Here is a 27,051-nt window from a genome sequence, read left to right on the forward strand (position 1 = left end):
GAGAGCGGGGGAGGCATCGCGGCCTCGAGTGCAGTTCTTGGCGGCGAGGAAGAGAATAAGCGTCGAGTTGTCGTTCTAGGGCATTCAAACACGCGTAAAGTAAAACCGTTGATAATAGAGACGAGCGCCTCCAGATTAGCGCGTTTCAGGTGAAACCGATTAGGGAAGTGATAGCCAAAGCCAAGCAACACATGTGAGACAGAATGGAGTAGAGGCACCTAGTGGTCGTGTTGGGTGGAGTGATTGACATACGGTAGGAACGGGGAACACCGATCGAGGGAGTAATTGCTAAAGTGGTCACCGATCGGCGGATTGTTTCAAAGAAAGTGAAACTAGCACTGCGCGACGGTGCCAACTGTTCAAAGGCAGGAGCTAGCTAAGTCAATGAATTTTGCGCTCATTGACATCAACCGAGAAATGCAGCGAGTAGTCCGGGAAGGCGTTTTTGTACGCGATGGGAACGTTTTAGCGATAAGGTAGCAACACGGGTTGGACGTTCATTCACAGCAGGGGCAGTAGCCTTCTTAGGCGGGGCGCAGGCAATCAGGAAGTTAGATTAAGTACTGAGTGTTGCGAAACACCGATAAAGAGCAGAATTAAATCACACGCAGTTAAGAAAAGGCGCGCAAAGGATGTATGTAGCGATGTTAAAATTTTTTACATAGACATGCAGGTGGCCGCAAGCAGGAAAAATGGCTGGAAATTCAAAGCCAGCTGATTAACGGAGCCATTAGGGTGCACACCTGGCCTTAAACGCATCTGTGAGATTCGGAGCAGCCTCCTGTTATTGGCAATGTTGTATGCTAGGGGTGCAACAGAATGACGGAAGTGTAGACATAATAATTAGGCTGGCTATGAAGTGGCAGAGGGCGAAAGAGACATGTATGGAGCATTTATGGATTAGCGGCACATGGAAAGGCAACAAGACGCGGCTAGAAGTAGCATACCTATGTGAACAGGTAGCGATAACGGAGATACAAATAAAGAAATGATTGATTGCATTAGAAGCGGTAATAATGGGCTCGAAAACCGGGCCAGGTGCTATTATTAGAATATATGTATGCTTGGCTGGCAGTAACGCCTCATATGCACCGGCCCGCCGCCGGTACAATCTCGGAGGCTGCGCGATCTCGGAGGCCACGCAAGGACGTTCGTGTGGACTTTGCGGTGGCACCACTCCATAGCGCCGTGTGTCCAAAGGGAAGTGTGAGAGAGGTGCCAGCTTCAGGTAAGCACCTCATGCGATACGTTTCGGGTATTCGCATACGTGTACAGCTGGTCATCGTAGGTGAGTTATGCCCGAAGTTTTGCAGAATGTTCTTTCGTTTGATATAGAGTAGTTTTGTAGGAACCGTGCTGTAGGTACTGGTGAGATAACAGCTGAAAGTGACAATGCTAACGCAAGTGCTAAGTCGGGTAAGCAGCTGATGTGTGATGTGGCATTTTTCAGGATGGCTCCCCCCTCCGCCCATGCTCGGTTACCCCTTTATTCAATAAACTTGACGAGGTGACCGATACAAAAACACGTTTCGAAAGGTCTTGTGTCCGAGTTTGTGCCTGAGCTGCCTCTGAGCATCCCGCACAGTGAAGGTATAATTTCAGTTCTATGAAGCACCGTCATATAGTCTTTCGTACAAGCCGGTAGTTCCTCGATGAAAACTTTCCTGACCAGTGGATAGGACCATGTGGACCAGCGACCTGGCCGCCGACCTCCTCGATTTTGTGGCCGCCTTTAGATGAGATAGCTGGTGTGTCAATGCGTGTGCAGGTGCCCACTTCTTAAGTTGCTTTTGTTCGGCAGTACTATAAGGAAAGAATAAACAAATGGTATTCTGAACGAAAGCTTTCGGCTGTCAGATCCCATGGTTCAAAGGGGTCACTCAGTGCTTATCGGATAGAGTGCTTCCATCAATGAGTCCTTTCTACTTCTATCAAACCAAGTTACAGTGCTTAAAGTTAATAAAAAAGAAACGTCTACCTTCAAAGCTTCTTTTGACTTTGATCCGGTGAAAGCGGAAATGACTGCAGCCTGGAAGCGACAATCAATCGCCGACTGCCCGGCATAGTGAGTATTAACTTAAACGTTGAAAAAGAGCGCGATCATTCTATTGATCTCACGGTACGCCGGTCACACGAAAAAAAAAAGAGAGAAATAATAATGCGAGGGGAAGAAGGCTGTTTTATTTAAGAAGGACGTCACAATATATACAATCAGCCGCCAAGAGGAAAGCTCTTGACAAAGTTGATCTCTTAGCTGTAGTGACAAGTATCGTATTGAAGCATCGATTATCGGCAACCAAGAGCACTCTGCGATCCGGATAGCACAATATGATGAATGAATCAATTTTATTGAAAGAACGATGGTTCTGTGGTCTATGCTCTGGTGCGGGGAGATGGGTAAGGTATTAGAGGAGAGGGGGATGGAGGAGAACCCGCATCACCGCTGAAGCCCTATCGACGTCAGTCTTCGGGGCGATGTCTCACAGGGTTTATAGGGAGCGCTGGCCACCACCGAGGACGGAGAGATCCACTTCTCTAGAGTTTTTTCTGTACCACGATGGCGATTACGGGCATCTTGGAGGCCTGGGAAAGCCGAGAGCATGAGGGGTATGAGCTCAAGTACAGGCACGCACGCTCGCCACTCCTCGAGCGCAGCGACTATCGCTTCTTTGTGAGTGAGTAGTGGTGCACCAGTCGTTAATGTGTGTTCGTTTCATTGGATTGATTCTCTTAGCGTCCTGGGCTGGGCGTCACATGCCTCAGCAAATGTACGATCCTGATCTCACAGCAAAGAAGTAGCAAGTACGAGCAGTACTGCACACAGCCTCGTTGCCAGGGTTGCCCGCGTGGCCCGGTACCAATCCACCCAGACCTGAGTCCCATATTTTGCAGCGATTTTATTGCAGGGCAATGATAAGAGAAGGGAACGTTCAAAACACTGGCAACAAATGCGGCACTTAACGGTAAAATGCGTATCACCTCGCGTGCCGCCATGGAAAGACCTGCGCCCGCCGAATCTACTACCCTATGCTACCATTTTGGAAGACCACAGCCAGGCGATAATAAATAAGACCAATGGCGGTCCGCAACATGGGCTACACATTCACATGGCATGGAAGGAAACCTTAGAGGTGGCAGTGCTCGCGGTGGTGCTGACCTGTCATGGATGCATAAAGAGGAAACTACTAAGTTTCTTCAGTACCAATGTTTACCTGCCTTTGTCTAGATCGAACAGCAGGCGATCAAGATGGCGCCTAATCAATGGGAGTCATTCTTGCCTTCTGGCGACACAGTGTATGTGCTCATTGTACGTACGTATTGACGATACTATCCGGCTTACCAAGAGTAGACACGACTGCATATTTCATTAAATAAGCAGTATAAAAGTAATCAGATGGTTCGTCTTGCGTAATATAGACTGGGAGAGGTTGGCAAACTTCATGAGCCAAAGTGCTTGCACACGTAATTGTCTGCGTTCCCCGAGCGTGGAGAACCACATGCACAAATTTTGAGTTTTCCATGAAAAATGTGACAGGATTCCTGTATAGCCCCAAGGCCGAAGAAGCAGTCTTTGGGCTGCTCGGTAACATCTTTCTTATCATATAGGCAGCACCTACAATTGTTCCATTGTGAAGGCCTGGCGAATGGCACTAACGAAAAACATATCCTTATGATTACTTAATTAGTGAAAAAAATTTAATATACCGCCCGTTTTCTGGCGTCCGTTGTTGATAATATTCTGTCATGGAAGAAACTACGATTTTACAGTTTTTATTGCTCCACCAAGGAAGCTTTAACAGACTTTATAAAAAATTACCGACGATTACGTTACTTCCTAATGCGAAATTTGAGCGCAGCAAATAAGCTGTTTCACCGTTTCGATAGATTGAGGCAAAGAAATCGAGCAACACATGTATGCGCTATCACAGAATTTTTTTTTTTATTTTTCACACGTATTCCTTTAACAAAGACTCCACTAACAGTTCTTGACAGTCATGAAGGAAGCTTTGTGGTCGGAGAAATAGACTGATATATGTTCGACTTGGTACACCAATGCTTGATTCTCAAAGACGAGATCTATACAAGTGCCTCGCGAGGTTGTCACAGCCGTGGGACGCGTTACGAGCGAGAGGAACGGGATGTTCTCCCGCATAAGTGTTAGGAAATTGCTGTTTGTCTTTATGTCAACATTAAAGTCCCCCACTACTAACATCGGTGTGGATCGATGGACGGTTAATGCGAGTTGCAGGAAGTGCACGACGTCTTTCGTGAGTGCGGTAGGGGCGAAGTAGGCAGCTACTACCAGCAAGCCGTTGGGCAACTTTGCGGCGCACAGTTCGCCAACTTCATGTGACGTGCCAAACATTTCGACTGGTATTGCAGAGAGACCTGTGCGCAAGTAGATAGCGACTCCCGCCGCTCTGTTGTGGTCTCTGCGAGCACCACAGCAGTATAGGAAATCTATGATTTCGAGAGGCTCTTCGGGATCCATCCAGGTTTCAGCAAAGCAAAGTACAGAGGAATGGCGCAGAATGTGATCGTGGTGTACGTCCTTGGCATGTGCGGCAAGGGAGCGTACGTTAAGAGCGGAGATCAACAAGTAGTGCGGCTGTTCAGTCATGGCGAGGCACTTGGCGGTGATGGTGTCAAGTTTGTGGGACTGCAACCGACGAAATTCATCGGCTAGCTTTCTGTCCGGATTGGCTTTTCCGTGGTAGAATGTGAAGTCGAAGAAAGGAATTAAGTTCGAGCCGGCGCTTTGACAACCGGAGACTCGCAGGAAGAGGGGGGAGGGGGGCGGCGTGTACACCCAGCGGCAAACGATGGGGGCAGAAGCGCGCGCAGCAAGCGGACAACACGATAAAGGGAGGAGGGAAGAGATAGCAGCGACTGACTGATGCCGCTGACGCCGATAGTGAGTCAACCCCAGCTGCGGAGTTGGTTTCAGGGACAACGCCGCCGATGCCGACACAAACAATATGATACCCTCGCTTCCGCAGCGCTAAGAACCAGGTCTAGCCGTGGGAAGGTGGTCACGTATTCGTCGACGTGCCGGGGCCTACGTGAAATAACCGGCGCGTCGGCAACTGAAGAGCACCCTATCCGCCACACAAGAACAGGGGGGGGGGGGGACCCTTTCCTCCTCTTTCTGCATGGCGGCGACGGTGTTCTATGCAGTCACGTTATCTTGACTCTCTAGCGGCGTCAGCGGCATCCAGCGGTATCAGTCGGTCGCTGCTAGCGCTGGGGGGATGAAAGGGGGGCGGAGCTGGTTACGAGGCCGACGACAACGCCGACGACGACGCGAAACCCAGGAACGGACGCCAAAGAGCTGCGCTCTAAAAACGCCGTGTATGCTGATCATGCGTATATTAATTGCATTGGATGAAGTTATTTGTGCACCTTTCGAGCGTCGACTAATTCAAACGGCAACTTCGCATCGAGATGTAAAGTAATCTGGCCGCCTGTATCACGAAAAAAAGTGTTAAATAATAATAACAATAATATCATTCATGTCATGAAAATAGTGCAAATTCAAAGACCGGTCAGCCCAAGCTATGAAGGCTTGTCGGGCTGTACCCGGAAGTCAGCGACAAGTACTTAAAGAAATACAAGCAAGGTTAGCCAGCTATAAACTGAAGCAAGCTACAAAACAAAAGCAAACTGCAACACAAAAGGAAGCTGCAACAGCAAAGCAAAGTGCAAAAAAACAAAAGCGAGCTTCGAGCAAATCCAAGCTACAAAAGATATAAAGTGAAACAAACAAGGAAGCACATCGATCAAGACCAAACGAAACTAATCGAAACTATGGCACGGGCTCTGATGACAACTAAATAGAATAAAGCTAATCACAGGTCTTCTGAACACACTTCTGACTTCTCCAGCTTCATCCAGACTCTCTTTGGGATGAAAGAAGCAATGAAAGCAGAGCTCAGCTGCAGCCCATTCTGAAATAGCAAAGACAGTAACTAAATTTTCTTTTGCACCAATACAGCGCACTGGTGTGAAGCGTACACTTGACCGAGTAGGCAAGCATTCTCGGAATTGTGTGGCGTATCAAACGTCTCATGGCTGCAGACTTCGCTAAGACGTCCGACTGCATTCGGAAGGCAATATGCCTGTGCTGCTCTTCTAATAATGTAACAATTGTATGAACCATCGATAGGGGCTTATACCAGCCACGTACAATAATCCCTTGTGGCTATATATAAACACAACACTTTTTACACATGATTTGATAGAACAACACGCTGTTATTACGTACGGAAGCTATAAGACACGTGCTATGTTATTTATTATGGCTACCTAGGCTGGCAAACATTACGTTGATTAATTTCGCTTAGGTGCTGTTTGCCTGGTTACGAAATCCAAACCGAGAGATGTACGAGGATGTTTTGAGAAGAAACCTAGCAATTTTTATCAATTTTTCGTGATGCGACTACGTGAATGCCGACGAGCAAAGGCGTGACAATTTTGTCGCTCATCTCCTGGTGCTCCTCATCCACAGAAAGCTTGAATCTGGCGAGAGCTTTACACAGAATAAGCTTTATCTCGAGGAGAGCGAAATTTCGCCCCAGACATGCCCTGGGGCCTTTTCCGAACGGCTGGAAACTGATCGGGTGGATGTTCTGTTTATTCTCCGGGTTGAACCTGTGCGCATTGGCAAGAAGGCAGCCCTAAAAAATAATCGCTTGGCATGCAGCGCCGAGCCAAGGCTGAGACACCGCATTGAGCATGTCCGATAACGCTGCTCAATGTAAAAGCTTAAAGAGACAAAACACTAAATGAGCCTTATGTTACAGGTTATTCTTTAAAACCTCTATTTTCTTTTATATTGCGGCAATAGGTTTGTTCGCAAAACATATGAACGTCTCAGTTAAAATTCTTAGCACTTCGCGCCGAAACCTCGGCGCTGAGACGCCAGCGTGATGTCACGCATAAATCAAAGTATTTTTTCGTATCGGAGCCATTTTATTGAACGAAAGCTTCTCGAAACTTGCTAAGTCCAGTTTTTGGCACTTTAACGCTACAATATATTTCATGTCTACCGATAAAACAAATTAAGTTCGAGAAGACGGCGTCAAATGCCATGACGTTATGCCAGGGTGTTAGGGGTGCTTCAAGGAGGCCTCGCCACATATATCTAGTGTTTTTGATTCTTTTGTAACGGACTATGAGTAAGAGCGGGATTTACAGTTCGTAGGACGTTTCTTATGGTTCACCAAGCCTCTTCTCAATTAGGTAATCGTAGGATTTTTTAGAGCGCAGCTCTTTGGCGTCCGTTCCTGGGTTTCGCGTCGTCGTCGGCGTTGTCGTCGGCCTCGTAACCAGCTCCGCCCCCCTTTCATCCCCCCAGCGCTAGCAGCGACCGACTGATACCGCTGGATGCCGCTGACGCCGCTAGAGAGTCAAGATAACGTGACTGCATAGAACACCGTCGCCGCCATGCAGAAAGAGGAGGAAAGGGTCCCCCCCCCCCCCCCCTGTTCTTGTGTGGCGGATAGGGTGCTCTTCAGTTGCCGACGCGCCGGTTATTTCACGTAGGCCCCGGCACGTCGACGAATACGTGACCACCTTCCCACGGCTAGACCTGGTTCTTAGCGCTGCGGAAGCGAGGGTATCATATTGTTTGTGTCGGCATCGGCGGCGTTGTCCCTGAAACCAACTCCGCAGCTGGGGTTGACTCACTATCGGCGTCAGCGGCATCAGTCAGTCGCTGCTATCTCTTCCCTCCTCCCTTTATCGTGTTGTCCGCTTGCTGCGCGCGCTTCTGCCCCCATCGTTTGCCGCTGGGTGTACACGCCGCCCCCCTCCCCCCTCTTCCTGCGAGTCTCCGGTTGTCAAAGCGCCGGCTCGAACTTAATTCCTTTCTTCGACTTCACATTCTACCACGGAAAAGCCAATCCGGACAGAAAGCTAGCCGATGAATTTCGTCGGTTGCAGTCCCACAAACTTGACACCATCACCGCCAAGTGCCTCGCCATGACTGAACAGCCGCACTACTTGTTGATCTCCGCTCTTAACGTACGCTCCCTTGCCGCACATGCCAAGGACGTACACCACGATCACATTCTGCGCCATTCCTCTGTACTTTGCTTTGCTGAAACCTGGATGGATCCCGAAGAGCCTCTCGAAATCATAGATTTCCTATACTGCTGTGGTGCTCGCAGAGACCACAACAGAGCGGCGGGAGTCGCTATCTACTTGCGCACAGGTCTCTCTGCAATACCAGTCGAAATGTTTGGCACGTCACATGAAGTTGGCGAACTGTGCGCCGCAAAGTTGCCCAACGGCTTGCTGGTAGTAGCTGCCTACTTCGCCCCTACCGCACTCACGAAAGACGTCGTGCACTTCCTGCAACTCGCATTAACCGTCCATCGATCCACACCGATGTTAGTAGTGGGGGACTTTAATGTTGACATAAAGACAAACAGCAATTTCCTAACACTTATGCGGGAGAACATCCCGTTCCTCTCGCTCGTAACGCGTCCCACGGCTGTGACAACCTCGCGAGGCACTTGTATAGATCTCGTCTTTGAGAATCAAGCATTGGTGTACCAAGTCGAACATATATCAGTCTATTTCTCCGACCACAAAGCTTCCTTCATGACTGTCAAGAACTGTTAGTGGAGTCTTTGTTAAAGGAATACGTGTGAAAAATAAAAAAAAAAATTCTGTGATAGCGCATACATGTGTTGCTCGATTTCTTTGCCTCAATCTATCGAAAAGGTGAAACAGCTTATTTGCTGCGCTCAAATTTCGCATTAGGAAGTAACGTAATCGTCGGTAATTTTTTTTTTTTTTTGCTATTGTGGGAGCATAATTCGCTAATATACAACGATACCTATGTTTCAAGCGATGCCAAACAAGCAAGCTTCATAGGATTCGCCTGGGCATCGCCTGCGCTCGACGCTATGCACAGCTCAATCGACCGGGCGGATAGTCCGTACTGTGAACGCCGTCAAGTGCCCGAGGCTCTCCAACATCTGTTTTGCGACTGCCCTCTCAACGAATCACAGCGGAAGACGCTGGTTTCTGCGCTAGCAGGCATTTGCAGGCGAACATTGTCTGCGCCTGCGTGTCCGCACTTTTTATGCACTTTCTTGAAGTGCTTGGTGGAAACGGAGAACTGGGAGATGCTCTGGGAAGATATTGACATATCTACTGGAATTGAGCAATGCTCATCAGGCAACGCGTCGCATTCTTCGGAGCACTAATGAAAAAGGAAGCGCCCAATCCTCGTAATCATTTGTCATATCATTATTTGCGGATGCCGTCAGAGCTCGAGATATACCGTGTTTAAAAAAAAATTATGAGGTTTTAAGTGCCAAAACCACTTTCTGATTATGAGGCACGCCGTAGTGGAGGACTCCGGAAATTTTGACCACCTGGGGTTCTTTAACGTTCACCTAAATCTAAGTACACGGTGTTTTCGCACCGTGTTTCGCGAGAACTCCGGCCTTCCTCTATAGCGCTACAGCGCCAAGATGAAGGACTTTTGAATGAGAACGGTTGTATAAAGCAAATGGTTAGAACGGACCGGGCAGGATGAAAAATTAATCTCAGCTCCTGTACCACGGAGGAAAGTTACCTAAACAAATGGCATGACTAGGAATAAAGTAGTTATTGATCAAACTTCCTCTCCTTTTCCTCTTCTTCTTGAAAGCAAATAATTGGCGCGCGTCTGCGAAGGCTGCCCGTAAGCAATACCCCTAAAAACAACTATTTCCATCAGGAAATATTGCGCACGCGATCTATGTCAATGGATCATATTAAGTTCAGTCTTTATCACTGCTACGGTATCACTGCTTATGAGCGTGTACCTGCTTGTGCTGCATGTCCGCGTGGCCTAATGGATAAGGCGCCTGATTCCGGATCAGGAGATTGCAGGTTCGAGTCCTGTCGCGGACGTCCAATACTTTTTTTTTCTTTTTTTTCTCGCTGCATCGTACAGCATTACGTTTATGGAACGCCTGTCGTTCCTAGACGTTCGGCCGAATGAATTAGGCGCTTTATTTGACATCAGGTAACCACACGCTTTAGTCCTGTGCTGAATTTTGTGGTTGGAAGATTTTTTTGGGTTGGACTGGTCCGGCATTAATCTTCATGCAAAGTGCACAATCTGCTGCTACATGTCCGCTTGTCTTCATGGGACGCCACTTGAGTCCACCGTCATGCTCCGAGGTGGGTGACATGAGCTACCTCGGAGTTGTTTCAGCGGCCTAGCAGGGTCGTGTTACCAATTATTTTTCATGGTGGCCATTCAGGATATCAATTACTGGCGCCTTAGTTGCCGGCATGTGCGGTGGTGCTGAACAGATTTTTATTTTATTTTTCTGATAGTGCTCGTACGCGTGCTTGCATACCGCGTGAAAATTTTCAACGGAGCATTAGCAATTTGTTGGGACTATTGAGTGATGCGTACAGGCGTTCTTTATCCTTCCCATTCAATAAAAAGGGATAAAATTAGGCGAAAATTATGGCTCAGTCACTTGAACGTGTACGTGGGTTTTCTACCCGCAGTCAGGACAAGGCTCGCGTTGTCACTATAATACGTATCAGATAGCCGAATGTACAGCTTTCACATCAGTCGACGGCTATAAAATTAAATCAGGAAGCTTCCTTTTTTTTTCGCTTTTACCTCCTGATTGGTACTACATAAACGTGTATCCACACCCTTAAAGTAATTTTGTTTACGCAGTCTGCTCAGCTACATTGATATCTAATACATCGGCAGGACGAATGCTTTGGCATTAAAGTAGTCCAAGTCAGACAGACTCATCCCCTGGCGATTATCATGTTTTGATATGCTACAATAGCGAAACGATGGACAACACTCACCTCGCGTGGGACTTCTTTCCCGCGCATGCCGTGCTTCCGAGCCAGGTTGGATTCGCCTAGGGACGCACAGAGCAAACACCGTTATACCTCGAAGTACCTATGGACAGGCGAACAAAAATCCCTAGAAGCAGCATGGCGCATTTCGGTTATTTTTTCGCCCATGTGCAGTATTGGGGGCGAGGACTTACGTAGTCGCTATCTGTCGGAAGCGCCCCCTTGCGTAGTACGAGGGCTAATGCGGCGCGCTCCTTATAGGTTTATTTTACGGCGCTCAATAAAAACGCCACGTGGCAGCCCTCCTGGACATTTCTGTAAGTGCTCTTAAAGCGAGGGAGGGTTTTTTACTGTCAAAATAATAAACTTGGGCAAACTGAAAGCGCAAAACCGTTTAAAGACGCTATCTCTTTGCCGAATACGTACAGTGAACGTTCACTGCGCCTGGTCGCCGAGATGGAGCCCCCAAACCGGCTTCTTGCGTGAAATGTAGGCAGACGCTGTGAACAAACTATGTGAAACATGTTCTGAGAGTGGGCTGACGGTATAACCGAATGGAGCATAACAGGATGACGCCTCAATGCAGCGATTGCACGGGTTCGCAGCGACCGACTGCGCATCTGCATGCATGTCCGCGCACAATGTTTCCCTTTCGCAGCAAGCGTGTTTTCGCACCGTGCATGAGCTTTAGACCACAGAAGCTGAGCCTTTGACAGTACATAAGCAACCATTGTTGCGTGGACGCTGTCAGAGCTGTTCAAAAATTTTTTCGTTATAGAGACTTCGACGCCTACGGCGACTGTGATATCCCGTGGTGATGACTCAAGCTTCTTTTTCTTCTTTTTAGTTCTTCGACGTTTCAATATTTTTTCTAAGGTTGCGTCGCACTGTACGTTTATCGGTCTTCTCAGCGTGGGATTTCCCGCTGCTTCTTTTTCATAATCTGGCCAGTACATTAATTCATGGCATAAACATTACCATATGCCATGCCTTTTATTAATGTGCTTCTGACCGCTGCCTTTCCATTTGCCAGTATCTAGCATCAAGAAGTTCATAGACCAAAGCGTCATGACATTTACCGGGCAGCGGATGCGGGCGAGCGTCTGAGTGCGCGACACCGCAGCATCAATCTTACTCGTGTCTGTGCTTGCTGCATACCCGAGTTGTAGCCGATGGCTATTTGGCGGTTCCAAGTTTCACGAATTAACCTTCACGCATCTTCTTGTCCTGCGGCTACGAGTGAATAAGGCTGACACCGGGCTCCGTTGCGTACGTCCGGCATTGCAGCACCGAGAAGTAGCCTACCATGCTGCGCGCCTTCAAAGGCAGCCACTACCTATTAAGTGCTTTCTAATGTTGTCAAGCAGGTACCCAAGGCAGGAAAGCCTCACCACTTAATCAGAACCGCAGTGCAGGTGGGACTTTAAACTTTCTTTTTCAGCTCGCTTCGGTTGTTCCGAAGCAGCCGACACGGCCACTGTGTCCACATGATCCCCCATGCGACGTCACGCCGATGATCACGCCGATGGTAGTGGTTGAGCTCACCCCCAATGGGCGTCTTGCGCTTGAGGTATAGTAGCGGCACCTGGTGGCGGCGCGCGAAACGTTATCTGGGTAGTACCCTGGCTTGGGTAGTATTGAACCCTGGCTGTTGCGAAGCACGTTTCTAGCCCGAGTTTTGCGTCGACTTGCAGTTCTTTCTGACCTGTTGCGAGTGCGAAAAGGCTCGTCACTGCTCACAGACTACGCCGAACACGTTGCGAGCTAGCCGCAGCCTATAGTTTAACGAAAAGGGATTCTCACTGAGACGTAATGCTGGAAGCAGAAGGAATCGGCGACGCCGATCCGGAGAGACCTAGCTCAGCCTCGAAAAAGCGTCACCGTCGTTACTTCTGCGCCGTGGGCTACCATGAACAAGAAGGCCTGAATCCCAACATCACATTCTACTGGTTTCCTTCAAGGCCTCACGGAGCGGAGCGTCGGGCGCGCTGCATAGCTGCAGTTCGTCGCGCTGGGTAAGCGAAACTTCGCGCCATGCTGACTGCTTCGCCTGTCTTGAAGCTTGCTTGATTATCTGCGTTCTAAAATTCGGTCTTTTGCACCTACAGTCCCGACGGCAGACCGACATAGCAGCAGGCATGGCTGGTAATTCACTATTCGAGACCCGGCCACAGCGACAATTAACAATTCGACTGGTGCGAAGTGGTGAAGTGACCAGGTGTGTGCAAATGACCACAAGTGGTCGGGCTGATTCGGTGACAACTCACTACGCCATTACGAGCAGCACAGGTTAGAGAGTTAAATGTGCTCATCCTTGACTTCAAGCCAGCACGTTGAGGCAGCGCAGCAAGGTGGTATCGATTGCAGCACATCGATGTTAGAGCGCTGTCATTAAAAGCTACATCAAGCGAGCAGCCCACGAGCTCGCGCTGCAGCGCGATTCGCACGTACGTTACAGCGAGCTCATATGCATTGCATCAGTTATTTATCAGTTGCTAAAGGGACAGATGGCCGCTATTACAGTGCGGGCATAACTACTTGTCTAGCGGCATCCAGTCAACAAAGATTGCAGGAGGCCCGCCGTTTCGCGGCATGTCGAAAGACCGCTGCTGTCGCGGCGCATACCGCCGTGCGCTCGAGCAGTTCCGCACACATGATGTCTGCTTATCGCTGCTGTGAATTCATTTATAGCAAGCATTTCCTCGCGTTTGTGCGCCTGAATCTTGCACCGTGCAAACCTTACCTGAAGTTCAACTTCGTACTCGACTCGCTCCACTTGCGATTGACACCGTTCTAAAACTTCGCCGCTTATTTCTTGAACGGCGTACACGTATTCGGCGTTGCATAATTTATTGCCTTTACGCAGCGTGCCACCCATGAAAAAAATCTTCGGCGCCAGATAATGGCTGCAAGTCATGGTACAACAAAACCGAAAGTGGCGGGTCCATATTGTAAACGTGCTTTCCGAAGCAGACGACGGAGCATGGTACTACCAAGTTCAGGACAGAGGGTGCTTTTTAGCACCATTTTCACAGCGCCCCCTGGGCAATGCAAGAGCCCCATAGGGAGCAGAGTGCGTGTGACGTTCAGGTGTTTGCCGGCACCTCCTCTCTAGTGCGTTTTGCAGATTGTAAACCAGTCATTTGCGGTGCGACGCCCGTCGAGCAAGGCCCTTGGCCGGAAATGCCGGAAATATGGGTGTTACGAACGGCCGGCAAGGGTACCTACCTACAAAATTTTCCCAGCCAGCCGCAGCTGTAAGGTTGGCGAGTTTCTGAGAAGCGACCCTGGAACCCTTCCCCCCCTGCCGCGGCGACTCGTTTTGTACGGACGATGGTGTGCCGCATCAACACTCCCTCGGCGCCGCTATGACTAAACGCGCTCGGCAGACCAAGTATTTATTGTTCGTGGATTCGCCGTGGCCGCCACGGGCTGTTTGAAGCAGGGGAGCCCCTGGAAGATATTTTGCGCTGCCGTCTCACGCAGCTTAGAGGTCATGGACAGACGTGGCGGCCACTGTGTGCGGAGTCAACACTGGCATGAAGAGGCGCCTGCTCGGGGCAAAACCCGTGTCTGCGAGAACCCACTCACCTCGGCGTGGTCAGTGAAACCTGTGCGGAAGTGTGTGCAAACACTCCCCCTCAAAGGCTACGATGCCTTTGAACGCTCCGAATTGGTAGCAGGTTGAACAGCCGTTTTTCCCTCACCTATTGATCTAGGGAGGACAGACTGTATTTAAGGAGCCGTTGGTGGCTCCTCAGGGTGCATTCCTCTGTCAGTCATGTTAGACTAATGAACTGTAACGTTCTCATGTAAATACTGTAAACAAACCCATATTCCTCGTTCTCAATGAGGACAAGTCTCTCCCTTCAACAACGTCGTCAACGTGGATAAGTTGGACGATGGCTTGGGCCAGCTACCATCTATTTCAGGCCAGACTCCAAACATTACATGGGCTTGTGCAATTATCCCGCTAAGGCACAGCAGAACGGAGTGGTTCGGAGCGGCGTAGTGGGATCAATTTACAGAAGTGCTCGCACTGCGTTTAGATGCACGACATACAGCCCGTAAAGAAGAATCCTATTGTTTTTTCAGGGGCTTTAAACAGGTTTGTGCCGATGGTGCGTTTGCCACTTGTTCGCTATTTTAGAGGTACAGCGTGCCATGTAAGAGAAGTATAGCAGATTTAAGTCAGCTAGATGCTTGTACTGGCGAAAACCATCCTTGCAACTATTCAGGTGCGGACCGGAGTAGGTTTGCACGCAGACGCCCTCAGCGTTGGCGCTCCTGAAAGCAGCGCCACTGCGCTGGAAATGGACTTTCGGGTAAGCTCGGTGGCGCTAAGAAATCCGATGGTTGCAAACGTAACGGACTGTGTTTCAAGAAGGTCGAGCAAGAGCCATCTTGACTGTCCACTCGCGACGCAGCACGCGCACAGAGGCAACGGCAGCAAAACCCTGCATGGGACGAGGGACGCTGAAGACGCAGCTCTTGCGCTAGGGAGCGCACGCCAGTCGAGCCCAGCCGTGCTCGTGGCTCTCGCGTCAGTAGTTTCCTTGTGGACACCATAGAGGCGCTGCTGCAGATTCAAGGAGAGGAGACAGAGGCAAAGGGGTGCTGTTGGCGCTAGTTCAGTTTTTTTTCCCCAGGGGTTTTGAAGTCTGTCGCAGGGGCGTCCGTGAGTTTTCTCTCTTATCGTTTACTACATTATACACTCTTAAAACGAATGCTGTTTTTTGGGTATATACTTGTCCCACAACAGTTACCGGCATCTGCTTTGCTTGCGTGTGCTTTCTTGAAAACTCAGGGCCGGCTACTTTCCTGTAGAGAATGATGTGTCACGCTGATAACGCGCAAGCCGTTCGTGACTTGGAAGTACCGGGCTCGCATCGCAGCGTTAAAGAAAGGATATACGCGCAAGGCAGATGACAATTATCGTTGTGGGACAAGATAAGCCCCAAAGGGTGTAAATTTTTTTCAAGAGTATGCACTCCTGAAAAAATATGCGGCACCGCCAGATGTTTCTATAGGTAATATGGTGAGGAACTATGTGCGCATCTCAGTCAGAGCGCCATTGAGTGATTATGGATCCTTCTTCCTTTGAACGGCGACACTATGTTACCATGCAGAGTGATCTTGAATGTGTTAACTTTTGAGGCTAAATCCTGCAGGCAGCACGCAAGAGATCCGGTGCAGCTTGCATACAGTGCACGTTTCGGACAGGGAACGGAGCGCTCACGCAAAGCCCTCGCGTTTGCTGCTATACTCAGAACTCGCTATTTATAGATCATCACCAGCTTCTTTTGTGTTGCTAGAGACGGTCCGCTTTGATAACACCTTTGGACTAAAGAACCAAATCGGGTGGCGATGTCAGCGACGTAGGCGCATGGGCTACGCAAAACGTCTTGCGCGTGCTTCAGACGGTGAATGGGCACCAAGGTACAGAAATCGGTATGTAACCAAATGGGGAAGTTACATTTATTCACCCATTAGCAAAATTACCTACCAAACTATGTTACAGCTAATGGGCGTCGTACAGTCTAATCTTCTAATGTACTCGCTCCCTATTCGTAGTGGTACTTGTTTGTTTTCCAGAGGGTGTATGGGCACGAGCATAAACAAACTGCCCTGATGTGAATATTTTTCTATTTAAGATCAAGGGACGTTACCCTGTGACGCTCGAGACGCCGCACGCGTAGATGGTTTAGGCTCCTGCGCTTGCGCTCCCTACGGAGAAGGACTCCTTAGGTTGGGGTCAAAAGGGTTGAATATCCCTTTGTCTTACTTCCTAAGTCTCTTCACGCCATTTCTAGCCCGTAGGTGTGGAACGCAGGGCCCATAGGCAAGCTTGACATTTGTGGAACAAATTGCTCACTTGTAAGCCTTAAAGCTGCCGGTGAGCACCAGTACGAATTTGATAAATTATACTTACTATGGCACAGTGAGCTCTCTGAAACGCGACCACTGCTGCTCGGAAGAACAAACGTACTGCCGAGCTACACTTCTCTGAAAATCGGACGCGAGGCTAGATTTCACTTCGATTTCGTCATGCGTGGCTTGAGACATGTATGATGGAGTAATGGCTTCTTTCCTTTATGTAGGGTGTCCAGGCTAACGTTAGGCAAGCTGTTCAAAGAAAAAAGATAAAAATGCCCATGCAAGGTACTATTATAAGACATAAGGTGCTCAGTCACTATAGTGCTGACGACCGAACACCGTAGGTAATCTCGCACGATGATTTTTGATAGTTAATTTCTTTGAATAAATTGGCTAACGTTAGCTGGAACACATGGTATATGTATATATATAGTGATACCAAAGTAAAGTGCATAACATCTTTTAACGTATTAGAAAGCTTACACGTTATTACACCGCTAGCAGGGGTCCTACAGTGTTAAATTCCAATCGTGCTCGATCCTGATTGGTAGTTGGCCCGCCGTGGTCAAAGGTTGTGGGCACGAGTTGGCATCCCTCTGTCTTGCTGCCCGAGATAGTTCTGCGCACTAGGTGTCGTACGTGCGGTGCCAGAACCGTGCAGAAGACTTAAATTATGTTCAAAAATTGCTGATTATAACTCCTGATGAGCGATGCTTTGAGTTTGGTGGATTAAACGAACTATAGCTGAGCAAGCTCTCTGAAACACGACCATGTTCGCTCAAAACGACAAACGTATTGCCGAGTTATGCCTCTCTGAACCCGAGGCTAAATTTAGTTCCGATTGGGCCATCCTAGGCGGAAGGATAGACAGACCGACGGGCGGATGCATGGATACATGATAGGAGCGTCCTCCTTGAAACAGGGCGGTGGTTTGCGCCCAATGGTTTAGCTATATTATATAACCGAGAAAAATTCCCAGCTTCAAGCATTTTGTAGCATTTTCTGGACCTTTGTTTTTGTACACTTCCGTTGTTTGTGGTCTGCCTACTTTTTTCCCTACAAACCTCAAATCACCTTTTACCGATCTCTATTGCCGACATGACATGTTTACTTTCCCTCTGCTATCTCTGAACCCAAGGGCTTCAATGAGGCCACCTGAGCCCAAACTGGCATCTGGGTAGATATCTTCACATTCTTATAAAATATGTTCCATCGTTTCCCTAAATTTACCGCAGGAAGCCCATGCTTGTTCTTCCTTGGTATACCTCACTTCACATCTACGCGTTCTAAGGTTTCTTTACCTTCAAAAAGTAAAGAGCTTCCCTTTGAGCTATCATAAAATGTTTATTTCCTGATTTCGCTTCTAACTTTTCGGTAATTGCCGATAGTAGGTTGCTTTCCTATTTCCGCTACCAAGGAGACCATTTCAGTGTCTGTGATTTTGTATTTAACGTTCTTTGTTGTCATGTTGCTTACTATACCGGTCGCCTATTTGCTGTTAAGCTTTCTAGTTGTTTTCCTTAACTGGGAGTAAATTTTTTCTCTGTACAAGTACTTGAATACTCTTGCACCCTATTTACTTTTTTGTATATTCCTCAATCGTTCTTCGAAATCAATTTGATACTAAGCTCCCGTGACTTCAAAGCCTGTCGATTTGTAGTTTTGATTTGTAGTTCTCCCGTGAGTGCCCAATGCGAGGCATCCCACGGGCCTTTGGCTGACATCGGGTCCTGAATATACCTACGACTTCAAGAAAACAGGTGCATTTCCCAATGTAAGTCCTGGAACCATTGCACCTATCCACATACCAAGGAGCACCTCGTACCTATTGTATCCCCAATGAGCTATGTGTTTTATTATGGCCGCATTTTTCTTCCGCTTTGCTATTAGTCTTTCATGTGTTTCTATATATGTTGTCCCTCGTTTACCCATAAACCTATGTATTTGTATTCTTTAACCGAGGTATTTCCTGGCCCTGTATGGAGACTGTCTGTTCACTGTTTTCAGCGAATGCCATAAGACCTGATTTTGTAACGCTATATTTCAATTCAAAATCTCACCATCTTGTACATAGATTAGTATCTGCTAGACATTGCATATCTATTTGCCTGTCAGAAAGCAGCACATTGTCATCCGAAATAAAGAAACCTTAGAGCTGCTGATATACAGTCGGCCCGACGGCTTGTATGATCGATTAAATCCGATAATAATTTCTTCTAGCCCTTTCCATCCTATCCATGTAAATCCGTGACGCTACAACCGTGCCGTCTGTGGACGCGACACATGGATGATCGATGATGGCGTTTTGAAGACAATGCCTTCTTAGCGGAAACCATACTGATTGGGCGTACCTGTTATCTGGGTATCTTGTAACCACTTGTAGAAAGAAACAGTCGGTTAGTTCACTTGCAGATGACGTATGAAAAAGCCAATAGTACTTGATGATGCCTCCTCATGCCAAGAATATACAGCTACAGTAAATAACTCAGCATATAAGAAAAAAAAACGAGTGTAACGAGCCTAAAATTGGGTGGGATGTGAGTCTGTGTCGTTATTGCCCTTTAACGTGCCGCCACCTAGTGCCATTCACTTAACTACCACGCCTTCCGCCAGATGGCGACACTCCAGGCGCAAGTGCCGGTGCTAGAAGTTAACCAAAGAACGCCAGGCTGGTTGGCTTTGGGAGCTCACGGCGAAACCACAAATGAGGCAGTGCAGTGTGACATGGGTTGGGCCTCGTTTGAATTCTGAGAAGAGCAGAGCAAAATTAGTTTTGAAGACACAGGAAGCTTGGATAAAAATTAATGGGCGGCTAAAGTGCAATAGTATCTGTGCCTGAATAGCCTGGATACAGAATGGAGGAAGAGGTCAAGAAGGTTGGCAACCAAGTACAGGGTAATTGAAGATGCATATACGTAACCAGGAGTCATCAGAAAGAAAGTGAGAAAAACAATCAGGTAATTACGTGCGAGGAAAGGAAACAAAAAAGACAATGGAGATTTGAAAGGATATGAAGGAAGAAATGAAAAGGGAAAATCTGTACGGTAACACGAAGGGAAGTGCCTCGCTACTTGAGGCTCGAGCTGGTTGCGCGAGGGCAAAAGCATACCGGAGCAAATATTCCCAAATAGATGAGGCATGCATATGCTGGGAAGAGATTGGAAAAAGCAGGGAAGAGATTGATACGACCGGATAGTTTTCAGACATAGTACACGCCGTGGTTGCTCAGTGGGTATGGTGTTGGGCTGCCGAGCACGAGATCGCGGCATGGAATCCCGGCCACGGCAGCCGGATTTCCATGGGGGCGAAATGCAAAAACACCCGGGTACTTAGATTTAAGTGCACGTGAAAGAACCCCAGGTGGTCAAAATTTCTGGAGTCCTCGCAAAACGACCTTATAATCAAAAGGTCGTTTTGGCACGTAAAACCACATAATTTAATTTTTGCAGGCATAGGTAGTGGTACAAGATAGAGAAGTCTTGAGGAAGAAAAGGTTTTAGATCTGTAAAAAAATGCTAGAATGAGAAGCATGTCTTGCATATGTGGTACCCTAATAAGGCTAGGAGTCTATTTATCAGTACTCCGTGTCAAACACTCTAAAAACAATTGCCCCCTTTGGGTCGTATCTTGCCAGACAACAATAATGGTCATCTGTCTTGTCCGCATTTCCTATCTTTAAAGCTGCGAGCCCGGTACTTCCAAGTCACGAACGGCATGCGCGTTAAAAGCACGACAGAGCATTTTCGACAGGGAAGTAGCCAGCTCAGCGTTTTCAAGAAAGGAAATACGGGCAGGACAGATGACCATTATTGTTGTCTGGCAAGATGCGACCCAAAGGTTGCTACTGTACTTAGAGTTAAGGGGATGGCAATAAGTCGTCGTCGTCATAATAATAATAATAATAATAATAATAATAATAATAATAATAATAATAATAATAATAATAATAATAATAATAATAATAATAATAATAATAATAATAATAATCATCATCATCATCACCACCGGACAGTCCTCTGTTTTCTTTAAGTGCATGCCTAAGGGAACAGACGTTCCCATTGGAAGTACAAAAGAACTGTCGGTACTAGGAGGAACCCAGACCTGCGTTGTCCTGAGTGCGAGCGTTCCTATGCGTTGGAAGAAAAGCGGTTTCAGTTGGTAGGCGATGGAAACGGGGTAGATTTTATCTGTAGTATGTGTATGTTATGGTCGCGACTAGACCGTCGAGAGAAGAAGGATAAACAAGCTATGCTGGTTGGAAAGCCGGAAGAGGAGCTGCAGAGCGAGCAGAAGCAGAGGAAGTTGGTAGAAGATAAGCTAGCCAAAGTAATAATGACGATGAAGCCCGCCATTCCGCAAAGCAACGGTGAACACTTCGAGACAAGCACCACAAATGTGGCTGGCTTCGAAGCGAGAGCAGCGAAGGAGGACGAAACCATCACGTGGAAAAGCAGTGGCGGACATGTCAGTGACGGCGACGGAGAGGCCACCACTGGTGTGCCTGCCACGGAAGAAGAGAACAAAGCGAATGGTGAGGATAAGACAAGGGAGAGGGGGGGAGGCATCGCGGCCTCGAGTGCAGTTCTAGGCGACCAGGAAGAGAATAAGCGTCGAGTTGTCGTTCTAGGGCATTCAAACACGCGTAAAGTAAAACCGTTGATAATAGAGGCGAGCACCTCCAGATTAGCGCGTTTCAGGTGAAACCGATTAGGGAAGTGATAGCCAAAGCCAAGCAATACATGTGAGACACAATTGAGGAGAGGCACCTAGTGGTGATAATGGGCGGAGTGATTGACGTACTGAAGGAACGGGGGACACCGATCGAGGGAGAAATAGCTGAAGGGATCACCGATCGGCGGATTGTTTCAAAGAAAGTGAAACTAGCACTGCGCGACGGTGCCAACTGTTCAAAGGCAGGAGCTAGCTAAGTCAATGAATTTTGCGGTCATTGACATCAACCGAGAAATGCAGCGAGTAGTCCGGGAAGGCGTTTTCGTACACGATGGGAACGTTTTAGCGATAAGGTAGCAACACGGGTTGGACGTTCATTCACAGCAGGGGCAGTATATATGCCTTCTTAGGCGGGGCGCAGGCAATCAGGAAGTTAGATTAAGCACTGAGTGTTGCGAAACATCGACAAAGAGCAGAATTGAATCACACGCAGTTAGGAAAAGGCGCGCAAAGGATGTATGTAGCGATGTTAAAATTTTTTACATAGACATGCAGGTGGCCGCAAGGAGGAAAAATGGCTGGAAATTCAAAGCCAGCTGATTAACGGAGCCAATAGGGTGCACACCTGGCCTTAAACGCATCTGCGAGATTCGGAGCAGCCTCCTGTTATTGGCAATGTTGTATGCTAGGGGTGCAACAGAATGACGGAAGTGTAGACATAATAATTAGGCTGGCTATGAAGTGGCAGAGGGTGAAAGACACATGTATGGAGCATTTATGGATTAGCGGCACATGGAAAGGCAACAAGACGCGGCTAGAAGCAGCATACCTATGCGAACAGGTAGTGATAACGGAGATACAAATAGAGAAATGATTGATTGCATTAGAAGCGGTATTAATGGGCTCGAAAATCGGGCCAGGTGCTATTATTAGAAAATATGTATACTTGGCTGGCAGTAACGCCTCATATGCACCGGCCCGCCGCCGGTACAATCTCAGAGGCTGCGCGATCTCGGAGGCCACGCAAGGACGTTCACGTGGACTTTGCGGTTGCACCACTCCATAGCGCCGCGTGTCCAAAGGGAAGTGTGAGAGAGGTGCCAGCTTCAGGTAAGCACCTCATACGATACGTTTCGGGTATTCGCATACGTGTACAGCTGGTCATCGTAGGTGAGTTATGCCCGAAGTTTTGCAGAATGTTCTTTCGTTTGATATAGAGTAGTTTTTTAGGAACCGTGCTGTAGGTACTGGTGAGATAACAGCTGGAAGTGACTATAGTCGGATACAACTTTAGAAAAAAGGGGACGCCCCGCCCAGATGACCGAAGCGCGACAGCCGATTGCCTCCGCGACTAAAATAGTCCCGCTCGGAAAATCGTGCTTATGAAACGCGTAATTCTCGGTATAAATAAATACTTTTGTATTTTGATGACTTGTTTAGTAGAGCTCTCGTGTGCTACAGCACATGCCGGATATCGACAGAAAAATAGCCCCGTGCCTTCTACAACGCTACCCGTCGTCTCCTCTTTAGCTTCATTGCTAGTGACAAAAGCAGAAAGAGCAGCTCTGCATGACTTTTGCGCTTGTTTACATGTACACGGCGTATCTACTACTTGCTTTCCAAGCTTAAAATGAATCTGTTGCTATTGAAAAAGTACTTATATAAAACAATGCATTTATCGCAACCATTACAAACCTGGGGCGAGAATACGGTCGAGGCAGGAAGGTACAAAAACGCTTCATTCATCGCTTTAAATAAATACTCTTCGTTTTAAATAGCATAAAGTTTATATTTTTTTGGTTTTGAGTTTTCACAATTTCACAGCACGCATTCTACAGCTTGCGCGTGCAGTGAGCACTGGTGGACAGCAATCAATCGACGGTGCTACGTACGCAACGCTCGAACACCATCGCTAGACGCTCGGCTATCTCACTGCTGACAATGATCGTTCACACTAAGTTGACGGCGACAAATCTTTGCGTTGAAGGCTTCCTCTGCAAATAATTTCTGTTCAGGCACTCGTAGGTTTGTTTCATGCGCGTACACTTTTCTGATTTCTCCTGCGAATGGTTTTGCGCCATCACTTCACCCCGTCCGACGAAAAACGCAGCGACACACTACACGAACACACCCGCCGCTAACAGTGGGCACCAGTCTTTGGAAAAATTTTCTCTTCGTAACTTCACTCAAGAGTGAAACAAAACAACATGGAACAAACACGCAGGATTGTTGTTCGTAGCGGTCGTCGCGGGATCCTGTTTTCAGTCAAAGCGTAGCGCAGCGCCACCGATGGTCGCTGAAATGTTCCTTCGCCGGATCACGCCTCAAAATAAACGCACGCGGCACAAATGCCGCATCGTAAGCACGTAGTATTATCTCCGGCATGATAGACCATCACAAACAGTTCTGGAATTCACTCCGACGAGGGGCTGAAGCACACAGCTGACGCGACCTCGCCCAGTTCGAAGCGCGAGCCGTCATCTTCTCCGTCGGCGGGCTCACCGGCCATCCGGCTGGTGACGTTAGTCCAGAGTGCGCGCCCATTGGTGGGTGCTCGTGAGCCTCCGCCTCCGAGGAGTAAACGCCCCTTTTTTCTAAAGTTGTATCCGACTATATGCTAACGCAAGTGCTAAGTCGGGTAAGCAGCTGATGTGTCATGTGGCATTTTTCAGGATGGCTCCCCCCTCCGCCCTTGCTCGGTTACCCCTTTATTCAATAAACTTGACGAGGTGACCGATAGAAAGAACACGTTTCGAAAGGTGTTGTGTCCGAGTTTGTGCCTGAGCTGCCTCTGAGCATCCCGCACAGTGCAGGTATAATTTCAGTACTATGAAGCACCGTCATATAGTCTTTCGTACAAGCCGGGAGTTCCTCGATGAAAACTTTCCTGACCAGCGGATAGGACAATGTAGACCAGCGACCTGGCCGCCGACCTCGTCGGTTTTGTGGCCGCCTTTAGATAAGATAGCTGGTGTGTCAATGCGTGTGCTGGTGCCCACTTCTTAAGTTGCTTTTGTTCGGCAGTACTAAGGAAAGAATAAACAAATGGTATTCTGAACGAAAGTTTTCGGCTGTCAGATCCCATGGTTCAAAGGGGTCACTCAGTGCTTATCGGATAGAGTGCTTCCATCAATGAGTCCTTTCTACTTCTATCAAACCAAGTGACAGTGCTTAAAGTTATTAAAAAAGAAATGTCTACCTTCAAAGCTTCTTTTGACTTTGATCCGGTGAAAGCGGAAATGACTGCAGTCTGGAAGCGACAATCAATCGCCGACTGCCCGGCATAGTGAGTATTAACTTAAACGTTGAAAAAGAGCGCGATCATTCTATTGATCTCACGGTACGCCGGGCAGACAAACAAAAAAAAGAGATAAATAATAATGCGAGGGGAGGAAGGCCGTTTTATTTAAGAAGGACGTCACAATATACAATCAGCCGCCAAGAGGAAAGCTCTTCACAAAGTTGATCTCTTAGCTGTAGTGACATGTATAGTATTGAAGCATCGATTATCGGCAGCCAAGAGCACTCTGCGATCCGGATAGCACAATATGATGAATGAATCAATTTTATTGAAAGAACGATGGTTCTGTGGTCTATGCTCTGGTGCGGGGAGATGGGTAGGGTATTAGAGGAGAGGGTGATGGAGGTGAACCCGCACCGCCGCTGAAGCCCTAGCCACGTCAGTCTTCAGGTCGATGTCCTATAGGGATTATAGAGCAGCGCTGGCCACTGCCGAGGGCGGACAGATCCACTTCTCTAGAGTTATTGCCGTACCACGATGGCGATTACGGGCATCTTGGAGGCCTGGGAAAGCCGAGAGCATGAGGGGTGTGAGCTCAAGTACAGGCACGTACGCTCGCCACTCCTCGAGCGCAACGACTATCGCTTCTTTGTGAGTGAGTAGTGGTGCACCAGTCGTTAATGTGTGTTCGTTTCATTGGATTGATTCTCTTAGCGTCCTGGGCTTGGCGGCACATGCCTCAGCAAATGTACGATCCTGATCTCACAGCAAAGAAGTAGCAAGTACGAGCAGTACTGCACACAACCTCGTTGCCAGGGTTGCCCGCGTGGCCCGGTACCAATCCACCCAGACCTGAGTCCCATATTTTGCAGCGATTTTATTGCAGGGCAATGATAAGAGAAGGGAACGTTCAAAACACTGGCAACAAATGCGGCACTTAACGGTAAAATGCGTATCCCCTCGCGTGCCGCCATGGAAAGACCTGCGCCCGCCGAAGCTACTTCACTATGCTACCATTATGGAAGACCACAGCCAGGCGATAATAAATAAGACCAATGGCGGTCCGCAACATGGGGTACACATTCACATTGCATGGGAGGAAACCTTAGAGGTGGCAGTGCTCGCGGTGGTGCTGACCTGTCATGGATGCATAAAGAGGAAACTACTAAGTTTCTTCAGTACCAATGTTCACCTGCCTTTGCGTAGATCGAACTGCAGGCGATCAAGATGGCGCCTAACCGATGGGAGTCATTCTTGCCTCCTGGCGACACAGTGTATGTGTTCACTGTACGTACGTATTGACAATACTATCCGGCTTACCAAGAGTAGACACGACTGCATATTTCATTAAATAAGCAGTATAAAAGTAATCAGATGGTTCGTCTTGCGTAATATAGACTGGGAGAGGTTGGCAAACTTCATGAGCCAAAGTGCTTGCACACGTAATTGTCTGCGTTCCCCGAGCGTGGAGAACCGCATGCACAAAGTTTGAGTTTTCCATGAAAAATGTGACAGGTTTCCTGTATAGCCCCAAGGAATAAGAATCACTTTTTGGGCTGCTCGAAAACAGCTTTCTTATCATACAGACAGCACCTACAAGAGTTCCATTGTGAAGGGCCGGTGAATGGCACTAACGAAAAACATATCCTTATGATTACTTAATTAGTGAAAAAAAATTTAATATACCATCCGTTTTCTGGCGTCCGTTGTTGATAATATTCTGACATGGAAGAAACTACGATTTTACAGTTTTGATTGCTCCACCTAGGAAGCTTTAACTGACTTTATAAAAAACGCCTTGTATGCTGATCATGCGTATATTAATTGCATTGGATGTATTTATTTGTGCACCTTTCGAGCGTCGACTAATTCAAACGGCAACTTCGTATCGAGATGTAAAGTAATCTGGCCGCCTGTATCACGAAAAAAAAAGTGTTAAATAATAATAACAGTAATATCATTCACGCCATGAAAATAGTGCAAATTCAACGACCGGTCAGCCCAAGCCATGAAGGCTTGTCGGGCTGTACCCGGCAGTCAGCGACAAGTACTTAAAAAAATACAAGCAAGGTTAGCCAGCTGTAAACTGAAGTAAGCTACAAAACAAAAGGAAACTACAACACAAAAGGAGGCTGCAACACCAAAGCAAAGTGCAAAAAAACAAAAGCGAGCTTCGAGCAAAACCAAGTTACAAAAGATATAAAGCGAAACAAACAAGGAAGCACATCGATCTAGACCAAACGAAACTAATCGAAACTATGGCACGGGCTCTGATGACAACTAAATAGAATAAAGCTAATCACAGGTCTTCTGAACACACTTCTGACTTCTCCAGCTTCATCCAGACTCCATTTTGGACGAAAGAAGCAATGAAAGCAGAGCTCAGCTGAAGCCCATTCTGTAATAGCACAGACAGTACTTAAATT

The 27,051-nt window shown here is 47.8% G+C and overlaps 1 non-coding gene across 1 annotated transcript; it reads left to right on the forward strand.

The window, feature by feature from the left end:
* The first annotated feature begins 9,839 nt into the window (after nt 1–9,839).
* Nucleotides 9,840–9,912, forward strand: TRNAR-CCG (transfer RNA arginine (anticodon CCG)). Its single transcript has one exon. It is a non-coding gene; the product is annotated as a tRNA-Arg (tRNA).
* The last annotated feature ends 17,139 nt before the right edge of the window (nt 9,913–27,051 follow it).

This window comes from Dermacentor andersoni, chromosome 1 (genome assembly GCF_023375885.2).
Source record: "Dermacentor andersoni chromosome 1, qqDerAnde1_hic_scaffold, whole genome shotgun sequence".
NCBI classification, from domain to species: domain Eukaryota; kingdom Metazoa; phylum Arthropoda; class Arachnida; order Ixodida; family Ixodidae; genus Dermacentor; species Dermacentor andersoni.